Source organism: Opisthocomus hoazin, chromosome 10, assembly GCF_030867145.1.
Source record: "Opisthocomus hoazin isolate bOpiHoa1 chromosome 10, bOpiHoa1.hap1, whole genome shotgun sequence".
Lineage (NCBI taxonomy): Eukaryota > Metazoa > Chordata > Aves > Opisthocomiformes > Opisthocomidae > Opisthocomus > Opisthocomus hoazin.
In genome coordinates, this window is record NC_134423.1 from 10018194 (window position 1) to 10028861 (window position 10668).

Below are 10668 nucleotides of genomic sequence, written 5' to 3' on the forward strand. Positions count from 1 at the left end.
AGAAGATGGATTTGCAGTTGAATTTCTATGCATATGTTTCTAGGCCACTACCTTACCTATTAGTCTAAGTATAATTGTAGATGTGTCATTCTCAACTATGTATTTTTATTTTCTGTTAATTAGTTCAGTCCCCCAACGGTTCCCTCAATCAGGACAGCTGCACAGCTTGGATGAAAAGCCACCCACAAGTGTATCGCAGCTGGAGCTGAGGTAATTAAACTCAAATAATTAAGACATTCGTGAGCGGCACATGAAATCTCTGGAAACTGGCAATAAATTTTTTTGTGCAGTCATAGTGAGCTGGAAGCCAGAGCTGCTGCATGTTTGCATGTATGCATGTGTGGAGAGCTCACTTCTCTGGCTTTCTCAGGGAGGAACAGATCAGTATGCAAATGTCAGCTTCCTAATTAAGCCCTACTTTCATGGGCTATTAAACAAATAACAAACCCACAAAATAAACGACAAAAGTATTCTGAAATGGTATTACCAATTTGAACCATTTTTTGAGACCAAAAGAAAAATAGTTATGTTAACTTGTACACCACGCTTTCAGCAGGCACACTTTAAATGCAAAGTTATTAACCACTGTACAACTGTATTTATACTGGAAATTGCTTTTGACCCTTTCAAAGAGCTGCGGATGCATACCACACTCAGTCCCATGGTGCTATGGATACACTTGAAACTGCAGAAATATTGTTTAATTCTCCCATTTAGCTAATGAAACCTCTGTGGATTCAGTGCGCTGGACTTTAGCCCAGACTTTAATATTCAGTCTGAAGCCTTACAGGGAGAGTTCTGGAAAATGCTTTGGCATTGACATGCTTCTTTCTTACCTGCCCATATTAGACCAAAGAAACGCTGGCAAAAAGTATGACTCAGGCACTCTGAAAACTCCAGAGTGCAAGAATGTTGGACATATTCAGCCCAGTCATGGTGTAAAAAGGAAGGGGGAAAAAACCCTGTTAATTCCCTAGAGTCCAGGTATAAATCATAGAAGAAAGTTCTTGTCAGCAAACTGAGAGACTAACTTCATGAATTGTGGAGTAACAAGACTCCCTTCCTTAATTAAAGTCTCTCTTCTATGACGTAACTTCATCCTCCACATCAACTGAAGTCTCTAGCTCCTGCAAGTAGAAGGTTAGCTGGTAGACCCGAAAAGGGTTAATCTTGGCAACATAAGAGGCAGAGCCTGATTTTTCCTTCCAAGCATTTCCTAGACTCCAATAGTAAAATTCCAGTCGACAGACCCTTTTTAGTGTTGTAAATTAAAATTAAGCTATAGAAGATGATTTGCTCATTTCCTATGACCAGTAAGAGTAACCTACTGCAGTGATCTTGGTAAAGCATAGAAAAGAAAAAAAAAAAGACAAGAAGTGTTTCTCCTTATCAGTAACACAGCAAGATACCTCAGCCCTGATCTAAATTCAGAAAGAGGCTATTTTATCGAGTGCTTTGGTCCCATGCAGACGTGAAAGCACTTATTTTTCACCTGGCATGAGTTCAGTCTAGAAACAAATTGGGCTTGTAGAGCCCGTGCGCAGGCCCTTCGCAGCAGCTCTGAGGACTCGTGGAGCACAATTCGCGTTGCGGCATGCCATCTGATGGTACTCGGTCTGTTGTCTCTGCCCTATACACCACCTCTGATTCGCCCAGGGGTTCTGCAGCACCTCGCTGAACTGCCCCTGCGCTGGGCGAGGCAGAAGGCTCACCACAGCTTTGAAAAAATGGAGCTGACCTGTCTCCCCATGCAAACTTCAGGCCAGGGGCTCTGAGCAGCAATGCTGTGTGGGTGGAAAAGCAGTATGTGTAGTGCTGGACTGTGATTTGCACAGATCAAAGTTGAACACATTGTGTGTGCTGCTTCTGAGGCTGCCGAAAGAGAGAATGTGGAAGGCTGACAGGCCCTTATCTAGTTAGAGATGTCTGTTTGCGAAATAAGTGAGCGTACTATTATTTTCACACAATACTCTAACAACTTCTTTCTTTTAAGACACTTTAAGTCACACTACGTCTCTTACTTCAGTCAGTAAATTGTGTATGGGCATGTTTGGGCACAACTCTTTGTAAAATTGTACTTAATAATGAAAAAAATTTCTGTATTTTGGCATTAAAACTCTAGCCTACCCTACATTTGAAGAAGGTCTTGTATTCTGTAATTCTACATATACCAGAAAGTGATTCTCTTCTGTTCATACACTGTTTTTAGTAACCAAAATACACTATTGAAAAGCTTTATTTTTTGTTGGTCCTGATCTTTACTCAGATTTGCATAGTGGGAGCAGATAGATACCTGGTATTGTTTCAGTGACTATTCTACTAACTCTGAGGAGCCATCATAGTTCTTTCTAAGCTAGCCAACTAGGTGAATATAAACTTGTGGGTCATCATATTGCTTTGATATGAGCAGGTGAATTAAATACAACTTTTTGAGCTTCCAGATGTGATCAAAACTCTCTGAAAGTTCAGGACCCTTAAAGTGAGGTTTATCCTACCTCGCAGGAAAAAGACACAGCCAAGCAAGTTACTCCAGAGCAGAGAAAGGGAAGAAAGTTAGGCTGATAGCCACTGTTTCAAGTTTATATAGAACAAATCATGGGATTTCTATGTCTGGTATTCAAAATCTTACCTCAGCTATTATTTCCCTGCAGGTAAGTGTCTCAGAGGTGACGCCAGGTAAGCTGGGTTCTGGGTTCTACTCCTTGCAAGGCCTGGCATATTATACCTGACTGGGGGCTTGGACAGGCAAGCATCGTCTCATCTCACCACAGCAAGGTAAGGAAACAGCTCGCTAAAGCCTCATAAGCCACGATTGTTCCTTCTGTCCGCTCTGCCCGTCTGCCAAAGCTTACTGTCCTCACAACAGAGCCGTTGGAATGGAACAGGCTGTGCTTGAGCCCTTCCCTTGCACAGGTTGGTATCTTTGCTCCACCAATATTCATTTTTTTGCTAAACCAAGATGGGTTACGTATTGGAGCTGCTGAGGTGCGGGGACACCTCGCCTCTCCTGCTCTCTGTGCTGGGGGGGTGCCAGCACTGGCACGGTGGGCGGGCACTTGGCTGGGACTGATAACGTTTCAACCCGCTGCGGCAAGAGCCTCTGGCGTGCAGTCAAAGCCGGGGGGGCCATTTCCCAGTCTCGCTGTGCCACTGAGCTCTGATCTCTACAACAGCACAATAGACTGCGTTATCTATGCACATTAGAAAGATCTTGTGGCTGATACTGTAGAATAAAACCCACGTGTTGCTGAGCAAAATGTCGCTTTCACTGCCCTTTCCTTTGCAGGTTTTGGCACGCGGGTGTTTCTGAGTAAATGCCGCCGCATCCTGCAGGATGCAGGCAGGCATGTGAACGCCGTGGTGCTCACTCGCAGCTCGAGGTGTGCTGCGCCCCGGCTGGGGCGTGAGGCAGGGTGGCGAGGCCTGGCTGCCACAAGCATGGCTGCCAGCCTCCCAGGGCTCTGCAGTCAAATGCACCGTTACTCGTGCTGGCCTGAGGAAGGGGATTTGGCAGCAGCGTTACTTTCCTCTAACCTCTCTTCGAGCTTTAGTCAAAAGAGGTCCCACACTTTCTCCTCCCAGGCTTTTGTGAGGTGAAAAAGTCTTTGCTGGGCTACAATTCCCTCGTGCCTTTTCATCCCTGCTTGACCAAGTTCGCCGCTTTTCCCTCCCTTTTGGGGGAGGAACCACGGGGGAAAAAGGCGGGCGCCCGCTGAGGGGACACGCTCCCCCTCGCGGGCCCGCCTCACCCGCGGGGACCCTCCGCGCGGCGGGCCGGGGAGGGGCGCCGAGGCCTGGCCCGCGCGCTGCCTCAGCGCTCTGCGGCGGGGCCGGGCTGGGCAGGCGGCGGGGCCCCGAGGCAGCCGCAGTCTCCTCGCCGGCCGAGAGCCCTCTCTGCGGCTTCCAGCTACTGGAGGAGCCCTCCGAGCTGGCAGGCCTGCCTCCTTCTCTGCCATTTGGGGTGCCCCTGTGAAGGAAGGGGAGAAGGAGCTTCCAGCCCGCTCCGTGGAGGCCGTACACCTAAAGTGAGTGCCGCTGAGCAGGGCTGGTTCTTGCCCAACAGCCCACATGCATCAGCCTGAGAGGATCAGAGGAGGTTGCTGGTTTGTGAAGCGCTATACTGGGATTTCTGTACTTGGTGACGGGTGCTGTTAACGCTTTTATGGGCTACTGGGGCAGAGCTGAGTTACCAACTTAGCATGTCCTGGAGCTTTTCCTAAGCCCAGGCCCACCTCTAGGCAGATCCCTACTCTACAGACTGGGCACAAGAAGAACTGAGGCCATTATGAAGGTGTCCTGTACATGACTGACTTTATTTTGTGTGTAATTTAACAGGATAAAGAGCACAAAGAAACAGAAGCATGCTGCTCAGTAAAGTTATTGCAGGAGGCTGCTGCAAGAGGGAAAAGCTGCTGCTGTCCTGTCTGGCTGAATGTCTCGTATTCACCGCAGAGCAAATGCAGGCCCCTGACGAAGGAGCGCAGCAGACACTGAACTGGCAAAATACAGAAGGTAAGAACAAAACGAAAACCTGAAATCATCTCTCAGATGCAGAGCTGTTTACTGCTGCCAAGTTTACCATGTGAAAATGAGATATTTCTTGCTCCTTTCTGTCACAAATCCCTACCCAATGCACCAGCATAGCAATTCTGGTCTCTGCTTGGAGTTGCTGTGGGGAGGACTTGTTTCACTGCTCTGTGAGTTGTTCTGTTAGTTGTAGGCCAGAGCAGTTTCTTGCACACTTACTGCAAATGCTGGAGGGGCGGTGACCTGCACTGCCCCCAGACTTCCAGCGTGTAAGCACACTTCAGGAGTGAGCAGTGTAGGATTTGTTGCATAGCAGAAATTCTCACAGAAACAAACTCGCTCTTTGATTGTGGTCCCTATACAAGCCTATAACAAGCTGTAAAAGGTTATCTATGGCTACCAGGAATTCTCCACGCTCTTAACAGGTGTTGTTGATCTAGTTGAGGGAGGACTACTTGAATTCGTTTTAGAGTCCTACTGAGGCAGGTGTCTCTAATTATTACACATTGGTTACATAAGGAAAAAAGGAGTGGCTTTCTGAGGGCAGAAGATATGTGTTTTCCTGAAAGAGAAAGCCTAGAAGAGAAAAACTCAAGACGTATTTTGTGCGCTTGTTATCTTCCTTTGCAACCGTACCAAAGCTGTGGAAGGCAGGAATTTTAATGGAGGAAAATTCGTGTGGTTTAACATGCAGCATTTTAGTAAAGAGCGCTAACTGTATTTGAAACTTGTGCCCCTTCCATTAGGTAAGGGCTGGTTTTGGATAGCAGTTCCAGTACTGATCTAATGCTTTCTCCCCATTAAGTACTTCATACCATTAAAATCGTATGATTCACCAAATGTCATACTGCAAATAAAATGAAGTCGTATGAAAGAATTTAAACAACCTCAGCAGTGACTTCATGCCAAATAAACAGTGTCTCTGATTTGGGTTCAGAGCAGCAGCTTGCTCTGGTAGCCTTTGTGGGTAGAAATGGTGTTTTCACTATGTGCTGTTCAGTGCAAGCACCTCCAGTATTATATGTAAACTGTGATTTTTGTCTGAAATGCCTCCCTGGGTTTAGTACGTTAATTTACTTTTTACAGGGGGGAATAGAGAAGTGCTGAAGCCAGGAGTGCACCTAAACCAACCCCAAATCTCAGCCAAGCACAAGCCACCTTTTCTTCACCTCTTTTCTTGTTTGCCAAACATCTTCTGACCCAAACAGACCCCAAGCAAATGCCCCAGTTCTTAGCGTTTCCCAGCACTGAGTTTTAATCTATAAGTTGGACTTGAGTTTTGGAGCTTACTGTCAGCTTCCATTTCTGTTAAGAAATGTCTAATACAAGTTTCCTGGGAAGCTTCAAAATGTGGAAGAAGCCTTCAAAGCTACAGAAAAGACTGGCAGATTTCAGTGGGCGTTGGAACAGACATTTTGTAAGGAGGAAATGAGAGGTAATTTAGCTGGGTGGAGCAATTTTCAGGCTGGGTGTCTGTCTCTTGATTTTACTTGGCTGCACAGTGGTGGTGCTAACGCCACTTTAATGCTGTGATTCTGAATGTATGTGCTAGCAAATTCAAAATTACAATTTTAGAATAGCAAAAAGAAAGCATTGGTACTACTGTGATGGTGTTGTGCCTGTGACGTTAGAGCAGAGTGCAGCCAGTCTCCCATTAGAGCTGTGGTGTCTAAGGGGCTGGCGGCTTGCTGTGTTCCCCTCTCCCCAGCCAGCCGAGCTTTTCTGCACTTAGGCACTTTGCCACGCTATGGATGTTCTTGGGCCTGGAGATCCCATCCTGCAGAGAGCTGGGGAAATGGGAGCTGCAGTTCCACAGCCTCTGCTTTGCAGCATCGCCCTAAGGAGCAAGATTGCAAGCTTCCCTGGTGAGATCAGGTTGGTGGAACATCTCAGGCTTCTGACAGGAGAAGCACGCATATGAGCTGACTTCTGAACAGAAGTGCCCCCCCAAACGACATTGATCAGTTTGTCTAAGGAGTTAAAAGTCTGAAAATCTATGCGGTGGCAGTATCTTTTGAGGGATAGTGTCAGAATCTTTGGAAGACTCAATTTTTTTGGAGGGTCACATCCCTACCCTGGATATAGTGCACTGCTTTGCTGTTTTGTTTGCCTACTTCCTTCTTGTGTCATACAGTGTTCTGGAGCTCTGCCTGCTGCTGGTGTGCTAGTTTAAGCTGTTTCAATGCTTTGGGGCTTCTGTGGATGGTGGGCTTTGACAAGATAAAAATTTAATGTTACACAGAGCTCACAGGAGAGTGTTTCTTTATGCCCTCTGGTCTTGAACTCTCTCCAAATGATTCAGACTGATTAGGATCTTCTAGTTTGCATTGCCCCTTCTTGCTCAGGGTGCTTTCACTTATCTTGAAATGTGACAAGGGGAGACAAAAACCATTCCTGAGTCAATACTAAGTACCTTTGTACCCTGGATCTTGTTCTTTACAAAGCGTTTGTTTCGGGAGAGCCTTGAAATCAAGTTCTGTCAAGCTTCTACTTTCTTTTCCTGTATGAATGGCCCCGTAAGTAAAAGCCAGAGCACTAAAAGCCTATGCCTGTTTAACAAGAACCAAGCAGAACCAAAGAACTGGTCTGCAATGCCAGAAAACCTGGACTTTATTCCTTCCATCCACTGTTTGAGCAGCCTTTCCCTATCAGATATCTACCTGGAGGGCAAACAGTTGCACAAAGAGGTGAAGTTTGTTTTCTCCCATCTCCAGAATAACTTGGAGCTTTAGAGAATGCCATAGCTGAAATAAGTGTGTCCAGCCTTCTCGGTAAAATGACCTCCCTCTCCCACAGACTTGCCAAGCACGCTGCATTTTGCTACATACCAATCACTGCAAGGTGGTGAAAAGCAGGGCAGTTTCTCAGACAGGCTGTCAAAGTGCGAAGGAGATTTTCAATTTGAAAGACAAATTGTGAGAAAGGGCTGAAAAGCGAAGGCGCTAGGCAGATGTTTTTCTCACAAATTTACAAAGACTGCTCCTATGTCTCCTTTCATTTTTAGAAATTTTGTTAAAGTGTGCTTGATATGTAGGTACAGAGTCATGCAAGGCAGTGCATCTCTTGCTCTGGAACATAGATGCATAGGGCTCTTTACCTCCAGCTTCATCCTGTTTTGATATGGAAGTTTTAATCTGGCAACTAAGGTTGGAGTGTTTGTACCTCTAGTGCAGTCCAAACAAGCCCTGCTGTGAGGTGCCCTGCTAGAAAGACTCAGTATTTAGTTTAAATCAGGCTTGGTTACCTCATACCTTGCTTCTATCAGTGAAGGTGAGATAGGAGTTGTTCTGGACCAGTGTAGGATCAGTCTCAGTGTGAATGAATCGGTGAATCCAGCTCCGAAAGGTCACTTTGTTGCAAAAGCTATCTCTGATATAGGGGAGGAAAGATAAGTTGTTTGGTTGAGTCTTTTTGTAGTGAAAATTCTTCTTTTAATGTCTGGGTAAAAGCTGGCTGCCTTAACTTTTTTCCGTTGTGCTCATACAGCTAGGCTGTCTCGGCTCTTGTTGCAAAGACCCATGAAATGGGATCCCCTTTCCTGGCACCAGACAGTGCTTGCCCCTGCCAAGTCCTTCTGCTGGGCCCAACCATCCTGCAGCCAGCTCCTGCACTTAGATTGCCTGTTTTCTTGATAGCCCCACCGCTGCCAAAGGTGAACCCTAGAAGTCTAGTCAGCTGATGACCCCATTTGTTAGAAATGAATCCCATGGTCAGGGATTTCCTGGGGAAGTCCCTGGAGTGAGCAGCCTCATGATCTTGCTGCTGTGATGTTCAGCACTCAAGAGCCATGTTCTGCATCAGGCTGTGCGGGAAGCCTACAGTCTGTTTCCCGGGAACAGGTTAACTGAGTGATGTTCAAGATTCAAGTTCTTTGTACTGCTGAAACTTAGGCCATGAAACTTTGTTGTACTGGTCTCCTAATTAAATTGTCATGTCCTTTTAGTATTTCAAAGCATGTTTTATTTACCACTGTAAAAATTACACTTTTGGAAAAACTCCTAGACAATAGAACTGAATTTTTCTTTCTTAGTTACAAACCAGGCTGTAGCTTCACATTCAAATTCCTGCATTTCTTAAAGGATCTCTAGCATTATTCTGTTAAACACTTAAGGCACAGTTGCCTCAAATAGAGAAGGGGCAAGAGGTTTACTGCATTCTTTGTGAGCTGTTTAAATTCCATATAACGTTGAGTTCAGTTTGCTAAAGGCAAGTGAAAGATTATATTACTGATTGAAGGTGTGTGGAGTCAGAGTAGAAAACAGCTTTCTTAGCAAATGGTTAATTAAAAACCAAATGTCTGGTGACCTGAACAGAAAGCTGTCCTATCCCACTCGTCACTTTCCAGTATACCATGATCACAGATAATGTGCTCTGTATTCAGAGAAGCTGTGCCTGGTTGCAGGTCTTCCCTTGTCCCTTATTTAAATTAAAAAAAAAAACAAAACAAACAAAAAAATCAAAACAACAAACACAACAAAGAAACCCACAAACCAAAGCTGTGTCATCAGGGAACTGAATTCTCACTGCTGTTGTACACTTCATAGTACTCTCCGTGGTAAGTGGCCATTTGAACAGGCGCTTTGCCCTTGTGCTGGGAAATGAGGATCTGGATGACAGCTGTAAGTACATATTCCCGATAACAGCAGACTGTTGGCTCAGCCCCATAATATCCTTCCCCACATACTGCTCCAAGCAAGACAAGAATGGGTTAGCAGAGTGGGCTGCATGCAATCCTGTATCTAGTGTGCTTGGGAGTATTTTTGTAGAGGAAGGGCCGCACAGGATCAGGATTAGCTGTCAGGCAAGTCACTTGATTTATTCTTCTAGGAATGAAGCCCTTGCTTTGAGTTCTTACATACCTCAAATTTGAAGGAAATTATGAGATGAGATCTCCTTTTTTCTTCATTGTCAGTTGTTGGGATTTGGTCCTGTGCACAGTTCACTGGTGTGTCTTGTTCAACATCTTCAAAAATTGCCAGCCTGTGAGGACTGTGGATTACTTCTCCAAGCAGTGGCAGAGGATAGACATCACAAGGAAAGGGGATTTAATAATATTGGCATAAGGTTACCAGCTGGAGGCAGGCCTTACTGATAGCAGAACAATTACCAGGATAGGCAGCATTGTTGCCTGACTGGGAATTGAACTGCCTACTAAAACCGAATGGGCTGGTTAAAAGGGTGCGGCTCTGCAGTAAGGTATTAGGGGCGGTGCTGTCTCTCGGTGTGGCGACCTGGCTGCTGTACATGTACAGCACCAGCTTCTGAGGTCTCTCATGGAGGCAAGAGGGGAACCTAGAATGTCATACATCTATGACACATCTGAAAAGTAAGACGTGGGCAGAGGTGGACCTAAAATGGATCCAAATTTCCCAAATATTTCTTTTCAGAGCCTTGATTTAGCTTATATGTAGAAGACTAGTTGTTAACATTTTGTTAAAATAGTAAACAAGTGAAGAAAGGCAATGCTGAGCACAGTAGTGCCTTTAAATCCAGACAGGCATATGCTCTTGTTTACTCTGTTCACTAGTGCAGTTACTCCATGCATAGATTGAAACTCCAGTAGACAAATGGATGAATAAAAAATGCAATTATGTTGGTTAGAGAAATTACAAGATGTCTTTCGAATATAATTTGAAAAGAAGGTTATCAGAAGTAGTCAGCATGGATTCACCAAGGGGAAATCATGCCTGACCAATCTGATAGCTTTCTATGATGGCATGACTGGCTGGGTAGATGAGGGGAGAGCCGTGGATGTTGTCTACCTAGACTTCAGCAAGGCTTTCGACACAGTCTCCCATAACATCCTCCTAGGGAAGCTCGGGAAGTGTGGGCTGGATGAGTGGTCAGTGAGGTGGATTGAGAACTGGCTGAATGGCAGAACTCGGAGGGTTGTCGTCAGCGGCGCTGGGTCTAGCTGGAGGCCGGTAACTAGTGGTGTCCCCCAGGGGTCAGTACTGGGCCCAGTCTTGTTTAACTTCTTCATCAACGACCTGGATGAAGAGTTAGAATGTACCCTCAGCAAGTTTGCTGACGACACCAAACTGGGAGGAGTGGTAGATACACCAGAAGGCTGTGCTGCCATTCAGCGTGACCTGGACAGGCTGGAAAGTTGGGCAGAGAGGATCCTGATGAGGTTCAACA